Source organism: Haemaphysalis longicornis, unplaced genomic scaffold (assembly GCF_048455015.1).
Source record: "Haemaphysalis longicornis isolate Haplotype H1 unplaced genomic scaffold, Haemaphysalis longicornis Haplotype H1 scaffold_2, whole genome shotgun sequence".
NCBI classification, from domain to species: Eukaryota; Metazoa; Arthropoda; class Arachnida; order Ixodida; family Ixodidae; genus Haemaphysalis; species Haemaphysalis longicornis.
In genome coordinates, this window is record NW_027526295.1 from 100929856 (window position 1) to 100951848 (window position 21993).

The 21993-nt window shown below is 52.7% G+C and overlaps 1 protein-coding gene across 2 annotated transcripts in view; it reads right to left on the reverse strand.

Moving 5' to 3' along the window:
* LOC144169062 (uncharacterized) overlaps positions 1-21993 on the reverse strand; it is a 138749-nt gene that overhangs the window by 42744 nt on the left and 74012 nt on the right. The gene's annotated exons all lie outside the window — the stretch shown is intronic.

A 21993-nucleotide genomic window follows, 5' to 3' on the forward strand; every position in this document is an offset into this window, starting at 1 on the left:
CCCGACGCAGCGGCGACAACACCTTCTCGCCCTTGTGGTCCGTGGCCGGGCAGCGTGGGGTCTTCTGGGGTTGGCGGTGCCAAAGGGCATTGAACTGAAGGCTAGTGATTCCAGGAAAGTCTGGGGACTTCGCTGCAAACAAAACGGCCGTTTTGTGAATTACCGGAACGATTCGGTATCCAGATGTGATTCTGTACCTTAGTATTTAAACACTTGTATGATGTTTTCTCCTTCTTCAACCTGGCTCGGCCTCATGACGAGCATTTTAAAGTCAGCCACGCAAAAGACAATGGAGTCCCGAACACGCGTCTCCACAAGAAAACATACGGCCCGGTTAAGGTGCAGCGAGTAAAGGCCGAATGTCATTGAAGACTGTCGGAGAGTTTGGCTGCCGCACAAATTTCTGACCGATCTCTTGTGTGTCACTCTAATATACACGTTCTTGACGAGGACCATTTTATCTCGCCTACGATGTATGTACGACTACGAGGAAAAAGCGTCTCACGCACATATACTATCGGCCACAAAGTCCGCAGGGTGCGGTGGCAGCTGGGAAATGGTGCGCTGCTTGTGTGAGCAGTCCTTGCTCTAAACTGGCAGTGTTTTCACAGAGAGTAGAAATGTAGAAAGGCACGATACAGCTAGCTACTCGGAGGGGGGGGGGGGGGGGGGGGGGGAATGCTCTCCCCATATCTTTAGAGGGCGGAGGGGAGGGCGCAATGCTGTGTCATCTGCTTGTGCAACTACGTGAGGACCTCACTGGGGTGGGCGGATGAAGGTGCGTGCGTAAGCGTTTATGAATACACCTGTCGTCACATCCTGTGTTATTAGTATTACCATTCCCTTCGAGAGAGAATCCATTTTTTTACTGCTGCTATTTTCTCGCGGAAACCTTAGTTCGAGAGGGGCGTATGTCGTTCGCCAAACCACGACACAGACAGTACTGTTGTGCACTACGGCGACTTTTCCTGACGCGCCGAAACAACGTCGCGTAAATAAGCTATCGAACAAGAGAAATAAAAAGAAAACAAGGAATGCTGGAGGTGAAGCCAATTGTAATACTGCGAGAGCCAGGTGCGCGCCGAATATGCAGGCGGAGGCGCGACCGTGCGTGGGCGCTCACGCATGCGCGTTCTCCGTCTTCGGCCCTGCCCGCGATTGCTTTGAGGAAGAGCCCTCTTCGCGCCACAGATCGCGGCTCAAAGGGCTGCTGCTCCTGCCCACACGCAGCGCGGCCGCCAGGCACGCAGCACAAGCCGGGAGAACAAAGAAGCAGGCGCGGTGTGCGTGCGCGCACGGCCAGCGTGGATGTCCGAGAGATTATCCAAAGCCAGTTCAGCCGAAGTGGCTGCAGCCAGGCGCCGCCGTTTCGGGGAGAGCGGACGAGACAGACCGTTGCTGCCGCTCCAACTTAACGGCGGCCGACAATTACCATAAAAGCCGTCGCCGCCGCCGCGGTGGCGGCCTTATATCCCCGGCGCTAACTGCCGGCCACGATAAGGGCCCCATAACGGAGCCTGCGGAGCGTTCATCATCGGCCCGGGAACCGATCGAACGGCCCGGGTCCGCTGCAGGGCAACGGGTCCGCCGGCCTGGGCCGACGGTCGTTATCGGGAGCGGGGCTGCTGCTGCGTTGCGCAAGGGCTTCGAAAAACGGTGCTTTCGGACCAGCCGGCCGGCCGGCCGTATAGTCACCAGACCCCTCTCCAATAAGCGCCCTTCTAAACACCGCCGTCTCCCAAGAAAAGCGGAGGAACAAGTGAGATGCGGTGGATTCGGAAGAGGAATGAAGGAGCTGCGCCCGATATCTCGGTCGCCCGGTAATCACTGGCTCTCCCGGCTCAAGTGTTCGCGATCCCGGCAGTAAACGTTCCGATCAACGGTTCATTTATTCCCGAACGGCCGCAGTGAATCTCGCGTATTTCTGCCAGCCCAATCCGTTTCCTTCTATTCTTTACCTTGCTCACGTTGCCACATTACAAGAGCGGATTTTCATCCATGCTTTCCGACGGGCACTGCTGTTGCTTGCACCGCTGACGCCGCGAGTCAGTGCAGCAGTATGACATGTTATGGCGAGTGCGCGTATACAAAAGCGAGAACTTGCACTTAAGAAAATGCACGCAGCTTTTTTATCCAAGTAGCCACACGTCAGACGAACACATTCCTGTACTTCAGCGGGCTAATATTATTAGTCTTCGGAAAGGGAATGGCGATCTACACAATAGGAGCGTCCAACTACTGCGCGGAGCAACTATAAGACGCAGAAAAAGGTACATACAACACAGTACTCAGACACAGGGCACTACGCTGTGTCCTGTACTGTATGTGCCTGTTCCTCAGTCTTCGCTGTTCCGCGCAGTAGTAGAATGAGCCAGTACCAACTAGCCCGGTTCAGAGTGCTCATAATGAAAGCGCATGCGTATATTTTTTGGCCAATTTGAAAACCACGCTCTCAATTCGAGCTTTTTTTTTTCCCCTGTTCGCTCAGTAGAGTGAGTCGCCATGGAGCAAAGGCAGCGGCGAAACGGCTGGCAGGCCCCCGCAGCGAGCAGAAAGTTAACGACACCCTCGCGGTTTGTCGATGAGGCGAAGGACAAGCAAGAGAGCGGTATTTTTGGGGCCGCCATTGACACTGACCTCGAGGCAACGCTCTCGCAGCGGAAGAGCGGGCTCGCTCGCAGCAACGAACTCCTTTCGGGTATCGTTTACGGTCCCCATAGCGCCCCTGATTCGAACGACCTTGCGTTGGCGGTCACACCGCGTCGCCGCTGCCGCGAGACCCCGAAAAGCGGGGCAAGGCGGCGACGCGGCCCGAACCGGGAGCAGGTTTGTTCGGCCACGGCTGAAACGACACTGGTTCCGCCCCAGTGCACCGACAAGTGTACAATGAGAGAGGAGGGTACACCGCTAACGGTGCAGGTGACGACGGGAACGGAAGTTAGCGCGCAATCCGAACACCCGCCACGCGGACAGTTCTTTTCCCGCTCAAAAGCAAACTTCGCGCGTAGATTCGAAGTGGTCGTGTACACATTCGTTCGTCGCTGCATTCAGCAGCTTCAGTTATTTGTATATATACGGTCTGGTCTAAGCTGAGTGCTGCACGACTACCGGCTAATTTCCATCTCTCATTTTAACAGTACCACTTTCCCCTCCCCCACACTTGTAATACAACTCCGGCTGATGTGATAATTCCGGTTCGTTGCGTTACCACCGCTGAGGCAGTGCGCAAGAGATGGGGTACATGTGCACTTGTTCGGGGACGCGGGATGTGAAATCAACGCCAACATACGCGAAGTACAAGCGGTGATGGAACGAAGAACTGCCGTTTCCATTGCCGGCGTGTGACGGCTGCGTACACCACCACCTTGAAAACAGACCCTGCACACCCATGGGCTGTATCCTGTCATCGGAAAAAAGAGAACGGTGTCCGCCTGGTGACCTTGTAAAGACGAACGAACATGTTGTGAAAGACAGTTCTTTGCAGGCTACAAAAGCGAGGTTCGCCACACACACCCCTTCAAAAAAAAACGCCCCGTTTACTGAGCTTATTTGCCCACCTACATCACAAAATGTAGGAGAAAATAAACAACGCCCTTTCTGTTCTGAAAACAAAAGCAGAGCAAATTAGGCGAGGCTCTTCAATCGCCCGCCATCCCGTAGGGGGGAGCGAGACCGCCTAGAAACTACGAAGCGCTTTTTACGCTCAAAATAGCCACCACAGCTATGCGTTTCCAGTCCTTTTGCTTATAATCACTGGCTCGTTTTAGTGCACGCTGGCCTAATGAACGCTATTACTCGCTTATATTTTGTTCGAGCATCCTATTCTCCTGAAGCTCCCCTGCGGTCAACGAAACAAAAAAAAAAAAAGTAGCTCGTCCTAGTAAATGCTCCTCAGCGAAGCAAAAACAACAAAACGAAACTCGTATCTGTTTTTTTTTTTTTTGTCTCGAAACCAATTACGTTTTGCTGACAAAGACGGAAGCCGAGCGTTGCTCTCCATGGAGCGAGAGTAAAGGGCAGGCCGGAGAAAAACTATGATCATATATAAGTTAAAACTGCGACCCCATCATCGTTAAAGGATTACTCGCCAGCACAATTGTAGGCGCGTGCGTGTGTCCATTTCGCTAACCAGCGTTTCGAAACTTCAGTCAATCGATGAGCGTTCCGTCACACTGACTGAACGCCAACAAAAGCAGCCTCCCAGGGGAAAAAGAGAAGTTTTTTTAAAGAACGAAGTAGACAGGCAAAAATAAAGTATAATTAGGAAAAAGCTTCTCGAATCAGACTCTCGCGCCCGAAAGAAAATTACACGAGAGTCTGTGTCAAAGGGCAAAGATCAAGCAAAGTCGACGTGCTCCTCCGTGTTGTAATTGTTCGAGTGTATTGTCCCGAATTTTGGAAGAACACGGCATTCCTCGAGTCAAAGGCCACTTTGTCCTAGTGGAATTGTTTTTTTTTCCTCTGTTTGAAGTCCTTTTGTTGACTGTCGATAGATTCGTTTAGCCCGGAGGGAAGGAAAAAAATAAAAAAAAAGAAGGCCTCGGCTGTGTGCTGGCACAGAAGAAGACGAGGCCTCGTTTGTTCGACGACCACATGATCACCTCCCGCATCCTCTGTTTGCTGGCCTCGTTCCAGTCGTTGCAGCGAGTTACCGCCGTCTTCTTTAGAGTAGAGGTACACTGACGTCCATCGCCTCGGGGTACACGCCGAAGAGATATCGACGAGGACCAGCAAGACAGCGCAGCATTCGCTAGCGCATTCGCTAGCGCGCCTTCGGCGGAAGTCGCAGCGTCCTCCTTTTCACGGCGATACACACTTGTAGGACGGTCGAGAAGGCGGAATGAACGCTTATTTTGAGCAGAACGGAAGATGGTGCAGACGAGAGAGAGAGAGAGAGAGAGAGAGAAATCACGTGGCGATTACTATACTCCCTAATTCGAAATTTGTGCGAAGCGCCGCTACGTCTCAGGAAGTGATCGCGTGGTCAGCGAAGGCACGGCGGCGCGCGCTAATTCCGTTGAAGCCGCCGAGCATGTTATTGCAAATCGTGTTTGAACCTCCCGCGCCAATGTCACGTGGTTCGGATGATCCACAAACAACAGAGGAGGAGCGTCTGGAGAAAGTGTGAGGGGAACGGCGCTCCTGGGCGGCGACGCATGGCGAAAGTGGGATGGGGAGGCAGTGAGATGCACACTGAGCCGTGGTGACGCACTGGGAGATGACGCCTCAGCAGCACGTGCTGCCCCTCGCCCTCACACTTTCGCTGCGCACTAAAAAAGGCCCCACGGAAACGCACCCGCACCGCCAGTTGGCTGCCAGCCGAGTGGACATCTCAGCCGAGAGACAACAAATCACGTGGGAAATTGAAGTGTGGATAAGCTTTGGACAACGTGTAAATAGCGAGTTAGATAACGATAACGAGTTCTTTATCGCTAACGAGTTAGTTCGACATAACGTCAACGAGTTCGTTCCCTCCCACTGACGCTGTCACTGTAGAAACCAAAGTTCCGTTCGTTCAGATAATGTTCAGTGTGCCTCAAGCGCGACAGCATTCATGGACAAGAACGCAAGATTATGCTGCTCGCGTATGCACGATTACAAAGAACAAGTGAGCATCTTAATTCCTCGTGCGGTTAGATATTCCACACGGTTTAAATAATTATAACATCAACGGTACTAACAACAACAACAACAACAACAACAACAATAATAATAATAATAAATAATAATAATAAACGAAGTGGCTCTAGCACTTATTCTAGAACGTTCCAAGTAAATAAGGCACCGTGAATACATAATTACCTCCCCGCCGATCACCCCCTATCCACTGCCTCTCCACCGTAGGCAAATACACGAGTCCGGGCGCTGACATGCGGTCAAAAATGAACCGCCTGGTCACCACATCCCAGATGCGCTTAAAGGAGCCATGAAGACAAAATACAAGTTGGGTTTATTAGAAAGACTGCTTAGTCCCGATAACAATGACGCCAATATCATCGCAATCTTCGAACAAATAACGGAGATATTAAAGAAAACGTGTGAAGCAGTCGCGACCCCTAGCCAATTTCCCGCAACTTTTCTATGACGTCACGGAACCTTGTTTGTGCGATTGGCGGCCGCCTAACTGACCTGTCGCGACAACACATGACTGGACGCCTGTAATGGGGCCTCTAGTTCCATTTGACCGCATCACTTGAATGCTAACGTGCAGTTAACGCACTGAAAATTATGTTTTATTGTTGGCCCGTATGACGTCATTCTTGCTCATAACACGTCACTGTGGCGCAAAATTTGAAAGTATTTAAATTCTTCTTGCTTTTTTTTGTTAAAAAAACATCTTTTGGGGCTGTAATGGAGCTGAGTGAGATACTGAATCCTAGTTCTTTCAAATTACACCAAGTTGTATTTTCTCTTCATGGCTCCTTTAAATGACATAAATTCAGGCGATGCATCGCTTCCCATCAACGACCGGAGGCACCCCGGGAATCGCCAGCGGCGCGCCGCGGCAGATCTCCGGGCAGAGTCCTCGGTATAAGCAGTCTTTCAATGACCCCGGTATACGCTGCAGGACGGACTTCCAATAGTGTTCACGAACCGCCATACTACTATAGACGCCGCACACTTTCTCCGGGGATTCAGGAGCCACGCCACGCACTAGGCCCGTCTCAACGCACGCGAAAAAAATAAAGCGGAGGTGCGTGCGCGCCCTGCACGGGCCGCCGCGTATCCGGGCCAAGGGCCGCAACTCCCCTGCGAGGGAGAGTCGCGGCTCGTTTGGGCCCAGACAACCGGAGTGACAGTGGCCGACGCGGTACACGCCTGCAACCTCCTCCTCGGGGGTATCCCGCCGAAGAAGAAGAAGAAGAGGTGAAAAGGAAATAGAGGAAGACGAGGGAGGTAGAGAGAGAAGTGCGATAACGCTGCTGCCTCGGCTGTGACCTCTTCTATTTCGGGAACCACGGCGGGCGGAGACCGCGGGCCTGAGGCCGACCCGACGCCGTAACGCAGACCCCCCTCCCCTTCTCTTACGTATCGCCCGCTGCTGTTTCGGATACTTCGCTGCTCGCCGGCCTGCTGCTGCTTCTGCGACAGCTAGATTGGCCCAGCTCCTTCGGCTTTGCCGCGACTCGGGCCGAGAGGGGAGGGCAGGAGTTGCTCCCGGCAGCGAAGCGACGCGAGCGCCCGTGACCTGTCTCGTCACGTGCCGCTGCAGAAGGGCGCGACAACGTCAAGGACAGGCGCCGCCGCGGAGAAGGCTCGATACTGCCGCAAGCAGCGGCGCCGTGTTTGCGCTTCGCAAATTCGAAGCAGCGTTCCCGTTGTGCAGGGGCTCCTGGACTCCGGTGGTGCGGCCGCGCGTTCTATTGTACGCGGTGCAGTGCGTACACGGCGTCCGCTTTGTTGTACGCCGGCACGCCGCTAGGGTCTTCTCTGCTCGCAGATTTTGCTTTCCTCGTTACGGTTGGACGGTAGTACGCGTGTCTGTACCGGCGCATTGTTAAGATTTTTTTTTTTTTGTTTTTGACATCATTTCGTTCTGGCTGAACCGTTGCAGATCCTGCTGTAGACCAGTCGCGAATGGCTAAAGGAATTCGGCAAGGGTCGGGCCATTTTTCGACCCTCCTGCGTGAAAGTGACCGCGAGTCTTCTGCAAGTTGCTCTTGCAAGAAACTGAAACTGCCGCACTTTGCTTCGCATTGGAGGCTAGACAGAAACAGCTGCGTCTGTTACGTAGCTCCTCGACTGGTTTTGGCCTACCAACCGCGAGGACGGCATTGCTTTCCGCGCCTTTCTTTTGAGCCCGTCGCCCGCATCTGGCTTGCACGTGCAGATAGACACGTCCGCTGTCTGCGACGCCCCGTCGGGCATGCTAAATCGATTTGGAGGACCCGGGGCCCCGCCGTCGGTTCCTTTGGGCACGCGCGGATGTCACTGCTCCAAATAGACAGCCATCGCGTGCGAGAAGGCGTTGTTGCCCCGAGCTCCGGCAACCTAACCGCGTAGGCGTCACACCCCGACAGGACGCGTGCTCCGTCGTATAACACATTTCCGCTCCGTCTTTTGTCTCTCTCAGTCTTCCTTTGTCTCAGATTTCAGGCACCGGCTTTTCCCAGAAGCAAGACAAGAATTTGTCGACTTTTTTTTCTCGTTGTTTTGTTTTTTCTTTCTGCTCACGTGCTCGAGCTGAAAAAAAAAAGCGGGTATGGTGCTGCAGGGACAGTCGGGTGAAAGTGAGGGAACAGTCGCATATTCCGGCAATTTTCTGCCCGACCACGCAGCTAAGCAGTACGCGAGAAACGCGCGAGGGCGAACGACGAACCGCGAGGCGTCGATCTTGCGCACATGAGCTCCGGAGATTCAAATGCCAAGCGGGGAGTCATCAGAAACAGTATATAATCAGCGCGCGGTTCCCGCTAAAGTCAGCGTCCTGCGCAGTTCAGCGCCCGACTGCCCTCCCTCTGTTAGGAGAAGCATTCCGTCGTCTCTGAGAGCGGGAGTTTCTAATACAGTGCTATACGGCCCGGAGCCCCTTAACTCTTTCGGGACCGCCGGAAAAAGTGATGAAAAAGGGAGGTCTCGGTAAAAAATTTTTATTACATGAAGCAAAGATACCATCCTGCTTTAGCATATACCAAAATGCAGCTAATTATATGTTCTTTGACATACAATACCGTGTTTTACTTAAACACTGACGATAGCACCATGAAAAAATCAGAAAGTAAGAACTTCGCCAAAAAACTACTGAAAAAGATAGAAAAAAGCGTAAATCTAAGAATAATTAAAAAGAATAAAATTATTTCAGGATATACAAAATCTAACACAATGCTTTGTTTATTCATCACGAAAGTTTGATGCGGCTAGGTGTAACTGGTGTTTTGTTTTGTGTGTGATTTCTTTGGCACTAGGGCCATGGCTACGTCGTCGCCCAGGTACACGCCAGGCTCTCGGCTCGGCGAAAACTTGATCCGTTTCTGCGCTGGTGGCAGGAGATCACCACAATAGGTAGTTAACACCCTAGCGAACAGATATAAACTAGCCAGAACATATTTCGAGCGCACATACCTACTCCAGAGCCAATTGAAACCGAAACCAACACCCACCTTTGAGCGCGATTCATGTTCCAGGCTGATCGACACCCGAATCCTCACTTAAGCTGAAATGCGATCTCTAAAGTCGCATTTCGACTCTTCACTGCCACTCTCATCGTCAAAATCCACAGTAGAAGGCGAAGATATGCGAGACGAGACGACGCGGATCTCTTATCGCGCTCGCGCGTGAGTATGTTTACATTCGGAACCACCGCCCGTCAGAATAAAATATCTGATGCGTTGCCGCCTGGCGATAAAAAAAGAAACTTCACAAAAGAGAAAACTATAGTTTTCAAACTATCTCCTAGATGTCGCTAGGTGTTCCATCGAGCGAAAATTTTTATTCTGCAGGCTCGCGAAACCATCGATCATATGTGACCGATGGCCTATAGGAGCGGTCCCGAAAGAGTTAATGTGGCGGAACGCCGGTTTCACGGAATACGGACGCCTGCAAAGCTAGCTTGGCCCTGCAGCGACATTTAATTAAGCGCGTGAAACTAGCGGCGGCAAGTACGACGTCAAGGCGTCACAGTAAGGTCGTTAATTCATATACAAGTTCGTTTTCGGGACGAGTGTTCAGCTAGCATTTTTTAACAGCCTATTTCCGTGAAAACTTCGGCTACACAGACTGACTACGTGGCTTCAATGAAAAGAAGCCCACTAAATGCGAATCGTGCCTGCTGCATAAATACAGCGTTAACAGTAACAATAGCAATTGCATAAAGAAACGCGTCGCAATAACAATGGACAGCCAAGCGCGTAACAGTGACCGCTGCCTTAATCAGAGCCGCTATACACACCGACCGCTTTATTATTGCGCTAGCAATAGATCAGGCATGATGGGGGGGGGGGGGGGAATGTGCCGTCGATCCGCGGACAAAGAGCGACAGAAAAACGGAGAACTACGTATCGCGTGGGGAGAGGGGGACGTCTGATGCAGCGGCGCTGCGTTCGCACCGCTACCCCACGCACCCGTCGTCCGGCTCCTCGACGCTGCCCGTCGCCGCTTGCACGTGTTGTAAAACACTGTGAGCAGAAACGACTGCAAGGCCGAGTTGGCGCCATAAGAGGACGGAGTGGGAATGGCGGCGACGCGTAATGGCACCTCTACTGGGCAACAAACGGAGCGACAACAGGCAGCCAATGCCATCGCCAAAGCGAGCAAATGCGACCAGCGAGACGGTTTCGAAGGCAAAGCGCGGTTGGCACGGTGTGCAATGGGAGTGCGAGAAACGGCGTGTTGCGGGCTTTTAGAGCCGGAGCAAGCCGTGCTGAAGTTCGCGAGGGAGATGGATAAGATGCTCTCACGCATTCTTAGGAATAGACCAACAAAATCTTCCGTCAATTTTTTTCTGCTAAGTTGGAGGGCAAAAAACTAACGAATACCGTTTGTTTCTCCCAGACGGGTTAGCATATACCGCGCACACTGTAAGCCTACAGGCTTTTCAGCAAGTCCCCCTTTCCCCATTTTCCATGACATCTCGTTCCTGCTTAGGCCTCCGTGGCAATAAAGTGAGCCAGAGGCATTCGAGGGTTGCTGGAGAAAACGCCCGATGGCCGCGCCGGTCCTTTCCTCGTCGAGTTCACACTCCGTTCGCCTAAGCGGTCACTTTCGCGGTAGAACTTGGCTCCGCGGGAGGAGAAGGGCGCATGTGCACCTGAAGGGAGACGACAGGACACGTTATGAACGATCGTCCGGCGAGACGATTACGCGGCCGAGAGCCGAGAGGGTGCGACGAATGCTCGCGATCGGCGCCGACCGGGAATGGACTCGTCGCCTCCTCGCAAGCGAAGACGGAGGCGGCGCGGTCATTAATTACGGCCGCCCAGGGTCGCCGTCAGCTCCGCGAACGGAGTCACGTTTATCAGGCCGGGCACCGCCGAGGAACGCGAGACGGAAGGACCCTGGGGAAGCCGGCAGGAGTGCACGGGCGCGCGCGCGCGAAATTAAGAAGGACCGCGCACACACTCGGCTCAGAGGCCCGAACGGAGAGGTGCTGTAGATCCCGCTTTCAGTATCCATGGAAACCTGCACCGCCAGACGTAGACTTGTTTACGGTATAGCACGGCGACGGCCGAAATTCGGACGCTGCATGGGTGGGACTAGGAGGGCGGCTGGCTGACGAATCGGTAGATTAGTTCATCTATGATTAATTGAGCACCGCACTCCACACACACCCAAATCAAGAAAACATGTAGGTGCAAGCAATTCACCCCTCTCAATTAGACATCCTTGGTATTGAAGTTCGCGCCCTTCGGGCTTTCCTGGCTTATTGCGTGGGCAATAGATGCGGCATATCGGTGAAAGTTTTGCGAAGGTCTGCTTATTGCGTAGGCAATAAATGCGGCATGTTGGTGAAAGTTTCGCGTCGCTTTGGATAACCGCGCCGATCTGCCAACAGAGATAGCGGTGGAAGTGCACAGAACGATGGAGTGGGGACAGCACGTGGAGAGAGCTACCTTCGAGAAAGTAAGCAGCCGCCGGTGCCAACGTTGCCACAGCGACGTCAAGTCGAAGCGCGGGGCGCCTTCGCCTTCTGCGCCGTCTGAACGGGTCTCACGACTCCCGCCACCGCGTGCACGCGCTGCAGAACGGAGTGAACAGCGGCAAGAGAATAAGCCGGAGCGAGGCGCGAACATCGGGCCGAGCCTCAAGTTTAAGCGGTACAGGTCTGAAGATACACGAATGCATCTTCCGTTCATGTTCTGGTGTGATCTTTTTTTCTTTGTTCTTTTCTTTTTTTTATTCTCACGGCTCCCCTCTTTATTCCTGAACAGCACGGATGACTAGGAATCAAGCGCGTAGAAGCCATAATCAGACGGGTGAAGTCTTACTGTGACCTGGACGCCGCCAGGAGACCCTGATCTCAGACACTCCAAAGTGTCGAATTCACGTATTCGGCGTGTCTTCCCTTTTTTTTTATAACCGACCAAACCCACACAACTAACGACAATGCTGTTTGATCGTGATTTCTTTCCAAATGTTTACAACACAAAACAACTCAGAACAGCGCATATCTCCGACCAGTGCACAGTCCGCCTCAGACATTAGTGTAACCGCGCGAATGGGGCGTTTTCAGTGTAGAGCCAAACAAAACGAACGAAAACAAAAAACGACGCAGTAGAAACGGCACAGATACGAGTGATATTGGGATCTAAAAAATAAGGCTGGAAGAGAAAGACGAAAGATAACGCCCTTCCTACACGCGCGCTGCATTTCAAAAACAGCTTCGAGTAGCCGATATGTAAACGTAAGCCTTCTCCCAAGCGGAGTCAAAACAGCGGTCGCGCCTGCCCAGAGCAGGCTGAGCCCGGACGCGTGCGGAGCGATAGGACACGGCGGCGCCCCATATCCTCGCCCTTGGGGGGCCTCGCCGTCAACGGGCTCATCTCGCATAAAAAGTAGGGCCCCGTCCCGGAATATGCGTGGACGCCGTGACGCGAAGCGCACAAAAGGCGAAGAAAAAGCCGCCCTTGTCCGGTCAAGACGAGGGAAACAGATGCGGGGAGAGAGGGAGCGTCTCCGCCGAAATGAAACCGTATCAACCCGGCGGCGACCAGAGACCGCGCTCTCGCTCGACGCCACCGCTTCCAAGGGCGCAGAGAGGAGAGGCAGCCGCGGTTGCCCCGGCAACGCCGCTCCGCCCGAAGGCTGCGCGGCCATGCAGAGAAGCCGCCTCGCCGACAGCTGCCGACCGGAGGAGAAGCGTCAAATCATACAGTTGGCTCGAGAATATGTTTCGCCCGTATTGCAACGCGAAAACAAAAATAAGAAAGGGTGACGCGTTTTTTTTTTTTCATCTTAAAGAAAAGCAAACATGACACACTGGCATTGCCCGTCGAGGTAACCGTATGTGACGGGCGCGGCGCGTTGGCATATCAGCGGATGCAACGGGGAAGCCGGGAAGGGGGGAGGGAAAGTACGCCTTTATGAAAGAATGAATATCTTTCATAGAATGTTTATAATGAACCCGAAACCTAAATTTTCCCTCCCTATTCTGTTTAGTTTAGGAATAAGTTTAAACGCGTCTTTTCCGAACATTTCGTCGCCAGACAGCCACATCATCTCTCTGGGTTGCAAAGTGCCAATAAACACGGACAGCGCACGAAAGTCTAGAAAAAGAAAAGTAATAACGAAGAAAAAAAAGTCACAATAAGCACTTACCCCTGCGGGCGACACAAAGACGGAACAATAAAAGTTCTCTAAAATTTTAGAAGTGCACAAAAAACGCAAGCTTAAAATAGTGCTAAGGACGTACGCGAAGGCTTTCACGCTTGCGCGTGGGGTTGGTGGTTCGCGTTTTCTTTTTAAAAAATAGAGACGCTGAGGGGTTTTTCGCAGAGCCGAAGACTACAGTCCCGTCACAGTTCGCAAAGCACGACAGAATTGACGGCGTCGCGGCTCGGAGTGAAAGTTGGCGGTTCGCGAACCGCACGGCGCGGCGCACACACGGTTCCCTCGAGACCGACCGCGGTCTCGCGCACTCCTCCTGCTTGTAGAAGAAACATCGCTCCGCCTCGCGTATTAAAACGAAAGACCCCTGGCCCGCGCGAAAAGGAAAAAAAAGAAGCCCGCGTGATGAGAAACGGGAGTTGCTGCCTCCGCCCGGATGCTGCCGCCGTCGCGCCTAAATATAGCGCGCGTACATTCCTGCCCGACGTCCGGACGTACACAGTTTGTTTCAGGGTCTGTCACGGAGACGGCACCCATGAACCCTGGGCTATACGCTAATGCTGATGCAGGGGCCCCGTACCGAGCAAAGACAGCATAGTCGCTGCGAGAGATGCGGAGCAAAAGGGGCTTCAACGGCTGCGCTGGGCCACTGAGAAGAGTGCAGTGATATTGTGCAGCAACTGTTGTGAACGACCATTGGAAACAGCAACATGTTCTACGTATATATACTGCCGTGGAAAGAAGTGCGATAGAAAGAAGTGCGATAGAAGTAACGCTCCGAAATGGAAAACTGGCGTCTCGGATTAGGGAGCACACTCGGGTGGAAGATAGCTCAATTATAAGGGAAAGAAATGCAGCCGGGATGAGTAAGTAATGCGGACCCCCGGGGAAACCGAGTGGACGCCGAGACACGAGACTAGAAGGACCGTTAACTCGGTGGAGGTATGAATTCAAAGAGAAACCGGGCAACGCAGCTAGATAGGGGGGCAAATTTAAAATCAATGGGAAAAGCCTTACTCCTGCAGTGCGCAGTGGCTGATGATGATGCTGCGTGCACGTACACACACTTAAACACAAAGCTTACAGCTAGGCAGAGAATAAATAGCCAGTTTAGCAAGAATTAAAAACCGTGGCTAAGGAGTTCTGCAGCTGAGCCCAAGGACGCGGGTTCGATTCCCGGCCGCGGCGGCCGCTTTTCTGGAGGAGGCGAAAAGCTAAAACGGCCGTGTGCTATAGATTTCGGTGCACGTTAAGGATCCTCCGCCCAGGTGGTCGAAATCAATCCGGAGCCATGAATCCACTACAGCGCGCATCATCGCCTGTTTAGCGTCGGGGCGGTAAACCTAATAATCAATCAATCCATCAAAAATTAAAGACCACGTCAAAAAAAAATCGCCCGCCTCTTCCTCAAAAGTATGGGCAAGCCCAATGTATCCAATCGCGGCGCACGGGGCTTATCGGGGCTGCGTGATTGTAGGGAGGAGGAGTAGAAATAAACGTCCTTGTAGAGCAGTCAGCCATGGGTATAAGCTTCCATAGCCGACATACTGTGCGCACACATTCTCGTGCGCTGCTTTCGAATTCCTATTCGTGTCCTCGCGACTGATATTTTCAATGATTACCCGTGTTTATTTTTTTGCTGGAAAACGCGGTCAGTGAGCTTAAAAGTGGGTGGCTTTTTTGAAATGTCCAGAAAGCCGCGAGCAAGCGTATCAGCCTGGCCGCGAGCAATGAGGCGGTCCTGGTCCTCGAATCGTGAGCTGACCAGCTGACCAGTTCGCGCTCCCGCTGCTCACTTATTATTTTGTATTTTTTTTTGTGCGCGGTAGTTTTTCGAACACCTCCTCTCCCCCCCCCCCCTCCTCCCCCGCGCCCCCGCGCCTATTCCAACAATCGAAATAGGCAACTGGAACGTCTGGACTACGGCGCCAATGCACGACCCCCCCCCACACACACACACACGCCCGCACCGAGAGAGAGAACTAACTACTAATTGGACGGCATTTTAACGCCGTTAGTGCATACTCATGTGCCTCGTTTTTTGGGCGATAAACGTGGTAAAAAAAGGTTACGACGAATGAGCGCACGCGATATCGTGACGCCCGGTCAAACGTCGCGCAATACGCCATCCTGACGCCGCCGCTTGCCATTGTTCATTGCCGCGAACGCAGGCAACATGGCCCATTTGTCCCGTGGCAACAGCTACGCGTGAAACCCCGTTAGAAAAACAAAATAAAGCAAGGGGAGTGTACACCCTTAACATGATCTTGTGGTTCAGTAGCACCCCATTGCGCTGTACAAACCAATTCATGCAGCCAACAATAAAATTTCGGCGAATGACGACGTCTAGCATACGCTTTGACTCGGAAGTTCGGACTGAACTGTGGCATCACTCAATCCAAGCATGACGTTCTTCACGCACTGCCACAGCGCAGATCCCATTTTCGTGTCAAATGAGTGCCCGTTGCTGTTATTCGCCAAACTAGCTTCGCAGGCGACATGGATTGGCCAGTAGAGCGCACTGCGGCGAAGCCGAACCACGGGATTGACTGGAGTGTAAGACAAGATCTCCCCAGACAGACAAACAGAGAGAGAGAGAGAGAGAGAGAGAGAGAGAGAGAGAGAGAGAGAGAGAGAGAGAGAGAGAGAGAGAGAGAGAGAGAACTCTTTCACACAAAAAACGGTGCTGCATATGTCAATAGCTAGAGATATACTTACCTGCTCCACGAGAACTCGTTCGGTGCGCCCTTTCCGTAGCGAATTCTACGTAGCTTTCGTGCTGGCATGAAACGCAAGTTATAACTGAATGTCGCATAAGCGTTTGCGAGTCAGGCAGAGGCCATGGCACAAGCACTCGCGCATGCGTTGAAGCCTTAAACTGAAAGACAACCCAAACGCCTACTCGGACCTTTATTGGTCAACGCGCCTATATAGCGCCACACGGTAACACTATCCTCTAGCGACCATAGTACCGCAATGCTGGAAGTATGGCGCAGAAAGCTTCAAATTCCCCGCCATTTTCCTTTTCCCGCCTCGTCGAAATCAGCATCCAAGAGGGAGGAAGCTGGAAAACATCACTCGCACCACTCAGCTCTCGCCTCGTGAGGATATTCTCCGCACCCCGGAGGAGCAACGCGCCGATTACAACAGTCCGTAAAAGCGTTGCCGTAAACACACGCACACACACACCCCGCTTCAGGCAATTACACGCAGCCCGGGTGGTTGTATACACATTCCCCACCGACAGCTCGGTTCGCCGTAAACCACCGCGTTCGAGTCAACGCTCCCGCGCGCTGCGTGTGCTGGGCTATCACGGCCAGCGGCCGGCATGCGATAGTGTTTTTACGCGCGACGCATTGTATAAGAACGCCGCCCCGTGTGGTCCGCGGTTCCACGCAAGGGGCTGTCTCTCCGCTCGCGCTTCTTCGAGCGTTGGCACAGAACAGCAACGGGCCAAGGTTCTCGCTTGTCACAACTCTCTGGACAAGCTTTCCGACTGTTTCTTTTCCCCCCGCTTTGTGCCGATGTACCTCCGTCCTTTCTCCAGCGTCGCAGAGTCCTTCTTGAAACTTGCAACAGCTCTTGCAAGACAGAGCATGCGAAGCTAGCGCTATAAAACGCCGCCGGATGAGAATGGGAGAAAAGAGCCGTTCTTCCTCGGGCAACGGCGAAGCTGGAGAAGAAAGCTCGCCGAGATTTCCGCTCGCGGCCCGTAGCCGTAACAGTAAAAGAAAGCTAATGACCGTCCTAAGCGCGCGCGGGCGCCGATAAAGAGGAAAAACGCGCAAAAACCATTGTGTCCTCCGCGTTCACGCCGGCGCGCGTAGTCTTCGCGTGTGTGCACGGAGGGCGACCGGGGAGCACAAAGGAACCCCGACCGGAGTATACTCGGCGCAACAAACGCCGACTGCGCAAGAGGCCCGGGAAAATTAGGACCGCCGTTCCCCTCCTCCCTTCCTCTCCTCCGGAAAGGCCACAACGATATGGAACACGCCTCTATAAATTGGTAATGAACGGCAGCGTCTGCCTTTCTCCGCTTTTTCCTCCGGTCCTTCTGCTATTCCGTTCCCAATCTCGTCTGCCCCTCTTTTGTACTCTGTCCTTTTTTAATTGACAGTCCAATGGCGATAAAGTACACTCTTCTGCGATTCGCCCGGCGCCTGAATGGTCACAACTTGTGTGCAGGGCGGCGCGAGTGTCGCTTCAATGCGGAGAGCCCGCATTTCATTTGCATTTTACGAGAGTATACTGCCAGCCTAGTGTATAATACGGGCAATACTCCCCTCGCACAGTATACATTCAGCACCGCTGTGTGCCGAGACACCAAACTGACGTACGGTTCGTTCTTTCGCGCTCCTCCGTCGTCCCTGCACACAGATGCCTCGCACGCGCTGAAAACATCGCATAAACGTATAGCCAGGGCTGGGCATGTATCGCCATTGTATTTTCAAGATAATTTAGGCCAGCGCTTGGAGAACTGCGCCGCACCACGCTGCGAGGACGTAAACATCTTACGAAGTGCTTGAAAACGTGAAAAACCGTCCGACGCAGTTCTTGCGATACGTCCTACGTTAACACACACACGCACGCACACACGTCTATGTGCGTGCGTGTGCGTGCGTGTATTACAGCTTGTTTAAGAAGTCTTCAGTCACTATTGCTGAAGACATCCAGGCTAAGAAAAAACGAAACGACAAGGTCCGCGTCGTTAAGGAAATGGCTTCGCGTACAGCCGTTACGCCCGCTAATGTTGCCTGTACTGAATGCTGCAAGTGTTCGTTGCTTTAAACTTCAAATAAAGAGTTTAAAAAATGGCCGACTATTGCAATAGTCGCTAATGCGAAATTTGAGCGCTGCGCGAACTGAAGTCTTCTCGGCGACGGCGCATAGCTGATGTGTCTGAGAAAGTGATCGCGTCATCAGCGAACGCACGACGGCGCGCGATATGCTGTGGCGTTCTCTGGTAGCGCGTCGCCGCCGGGGAGCATGTCTCGCACGGTCTCGGCATACCTTCCTCCCCCTCACACTTTCGCCGTTCTTTCATCCGCCGCTTTCTTCCACGCTCTCTCTTCGGCGTACTCTTCGTCCTCTCCGTTACATGGATGCCGACGCCGAGAGACGACGCGAAACCACAGCAGCGAGCGCTTAAAGGAGCCATGAAGAGAAAATACAACTTCGTTTAATTTGAAAGAACTAGGATTCACTATCTCAGCCAGCTCCATTACAGCCACAAAAGATGTTTTTTTAACAAAGAAAAAGCAAGAAGTATTTAAAAACTTTCAAATTTTGCGCCACAGTGACGTGTTATGAGCAAGAATGACGTCATACGGGCCAACAATAAAACATAATTTTCAGTGCGTTAACTGCACGTTAGCATTCAAGTGATCCGGTCAAATGGAACTAGAGGCCCCATTACAGACGTCCAGTCATGTGTCGTCGCGACAGGTCAGTTAGGCGGCCGCCAATCGCACAAACAAGGTTCCGTGACGTCATAGAAAAGTTGCGGGAAATTGGCTAGGGGGTCGCGACTGCTTCACACGTTTTCTTTCATATCTCCGTTATTTGTTCGAAGATTGCGATGATATTGGTATCATTGTTATCGTGACTAAGCAGTCTTTCTAATAAACCCAACTTGTATTTTGTCTTCATGGCTCCTTTAAGAGCTGCGCTCTAAAAAACACCTCCAGCTTGTCGAATTTGCTTAAACAGTTAATCATTACTACAGCGTAGAACTCGCACAAGAACAATAAATGGGACATACACATTCGTTGCGCTGACAGAGTACCCCTAGGCTTTCTTACGTGGTTCATTTAATGTCGTGAGACTTTATGCGACACTTCTCTTCTATGTTGTTTATTTTCTGCTTTTATCGCGCCTCTTTTCGATGCTGTTTTTTTATAAAACCCAGACAGCGTCTTTATTGCACTGCCTCCAACCCTCGTTTTCGGGGCTTGACTGCAATGCAACCCCCCTCCTCCTATTTTTACGTCGGCTTCACTACTACACAGAAGTGTCTTGGTGTGAAGCCGTTCTTCCGTGGACAATGTGAGCAGTCATATCAAAATTTACAAGCAATCTAGGGCCTCGTAACAATATGGAGTGGAAGCGCTATACGCTACGGATGCAGGCACGGTTTCCCGAGGACAGTAAGCCTAGAAAGCGTACGTGTTAAAAAAAACTCGGGGACAGATGGCTTTCACGGAATACCAGGTGGTGGTCTAAACTGTCCCACAGTCCTCCACAACGAAGATTCACGTTCCCCGACGGATTAAACCGCAAGTCCGAATTCCGAAAACAGCAAGGGGGATCTCGAAAAACAGGTGGTAATCACGGGAAATGGGACGTTCTCGAACCTCCGCTAAACGCATCGAAAGTAAGAAATCAAACCGCTAGCGGTTACCGTCAGAAACCGATCGAACAGGCGCGATGACGCAAGCGCAGAGAAGGGAAGAAAACTGAAATCGAGTTTAACCGCTTCCAACGCGGCACGCAGAGATGAAGAAACTGCGCTAACGAACCGCGCGGGCAGCGGAAACTCATTTCGAGAGCCGCTCGTTTGTAAAAACAAGCGCGCATACGCTCCAAAGGAGTCTTCCGAGGCAAGGCAGCTTGAAATCGGGCGAGGAACACGACTCGGGCGGGCGTTCTTATTTCAGGGCGAAACGAAAGGGAAACAACGCCTTGGGAGATATAAACGACGAAGGCAGAGAGGCCAGTGCATACCACATCGCGCATCCCACGTCCTTCCTCTTCTTCCCCCGGCAGAAAGACGACGCGCGAGGAAGCGGCAGTGGAGGAAGGGGCCGGTTGCCCGGGCAACGGCAGCACCGCTTGGCGAAGCCTCGAGGAAAGAAGGAGTTGCGCAAACGCGTATGCACACACACGCAAACTCGCGCCACTTTTATACAAGACCGAGCGCTCTCCTCCGAAGCCTCGCCAGTCTTTGCTCACACGAATTTTCCACCCGTGGCCCTTTCGTGTTGCTCCCCGCCGAAACGCTCCTTCAGGTTGTCTTGATTAGTTTTGAGGGTTATGTTTGCCACTGTTTTCTCTACCAACGCGAGTCAGGGGAGAACGCGCATAAAATGTCAAATTAGCTGCATCTTTGAGCACGTTTTTGGAAACGCGTAATGAGCCACAAGACACCGATGTAATATTACTCGTCCTTTCCTTAACAACCTATACAGTGGGACAGGATTCCAATAAGGTGTAGCTTTTGGGCGAGTATTCCATACTGAACGTTCGCTCGCGCAAAAGGACACGACGACAGTTGGAAAATGCGCGTTGTGTCGCGTGTCTCGCCTGTTTTCGTGTCTTGTCGCGCAAGCGAGCGTTCAGTAAGGCTTCCACTCCCGCCGTCGCCACGTGGTGGCCTGGTGCCGCAGCCAGGTGTGTATACAACCATCCATCTGGCGATGAACGCTAAGCGGAGCAAAACACTTTGCCCATTATCGACTAACGCCCCCTACATCACGTGCGCGCCCTTGCAACGCGGTGCACCCGCATTCCGTCTTGCCGGCCGGACAAAGGCGGGGACGTGGGAGCGAGCCCCCGTGGAAACAATAGCAAACACTGCAATGACGGGTCGCAGTAAGTGCCGCCGTCTCCGGCTCCGCCGTTTACTCCGGCCGCGGCAAGGAGGGGGCGACCGACCAACAACAGATCCCGCAACGCCCATTAAATGCGCCGGCTCGCGCCGCCGTAACGATCCCTCCTCCTCCTCCTCTTCGTGTGACTTACCGCTGCGCGCAGCTGCTGCTCCCGCGCCGAGACGCCAACCGGGAAATCTAGTGCCACCGGACGTCCAGACTATACGCGGCATTCCAGCAAGAAGCCCGGGTCGTCCCCCCCTCCATCCCTCGTAGAGCCACCCCGTGCTCGCTCAACCGCGCGAGGTCCGGCGCCGTCGTAATTTAACGGCCGCCGCCGAGCTGCACCACCGCAGAGGATCTGTGTGTGCGTGTGTGTGTATATACAACGGCATAGCCACGGCAGCTTCCCAGCGTCGGAACGGAGGGGAAAAAAAACGACCCCAAGAACGCGCGACGCACCAAAAAACGTTAGGCTCGTTCATGCTATGAAGCCAGCTTTGATTGTGGACGAGCTAGCAACGGTTAAGTGGAGGCGAAAGTCAGCGGAACTTTTGGTGTACCGAAGGACGATGCATATGTATTTGGTTTAGGCGCTTTGACCCTAGACGTATCATAAGCCGCTCACGGCGGGTCGTTTGTAAACCAGTTTTGCTACGGGACATTCCCGACTCGCTAATACTACAATACGCAAGTCGCGCCGGCCGTTTCTTCCGCGCACAGTCATAGCGGCGTAGTCACGGGTTCCTGCTTTGCACATACGTAAATCTCAATTATAACCAAGTCTTCGCAATATGACTCGAAATACGATATAAGCGATACTTCGTTAAAAGCGCGGATGAGTTTCTCTTTAACCACGAAACACTTCCGATAAGATGCGAATTCGAAAAAAGCGATTTCGCTATGACGAGGTTTCGCTATATATGGCTTCCACACCCACGACACCACCTCAGCCAGCAACGGAGAATGGTATAGAAGCAGGGGCACCGCGTTCTTTCGTCAGCCTTGTCGCCGGGGGGTCGGAGTGTCGAAGCCTGAACTTGATCCGCGACGGTCATCATTTACGTGTGCAGAAACCAGCAACACCAGCGCGCAGATCAGAGGAGCCTCGCATTTTCTTCTCCACGAGTACCGAACCAAA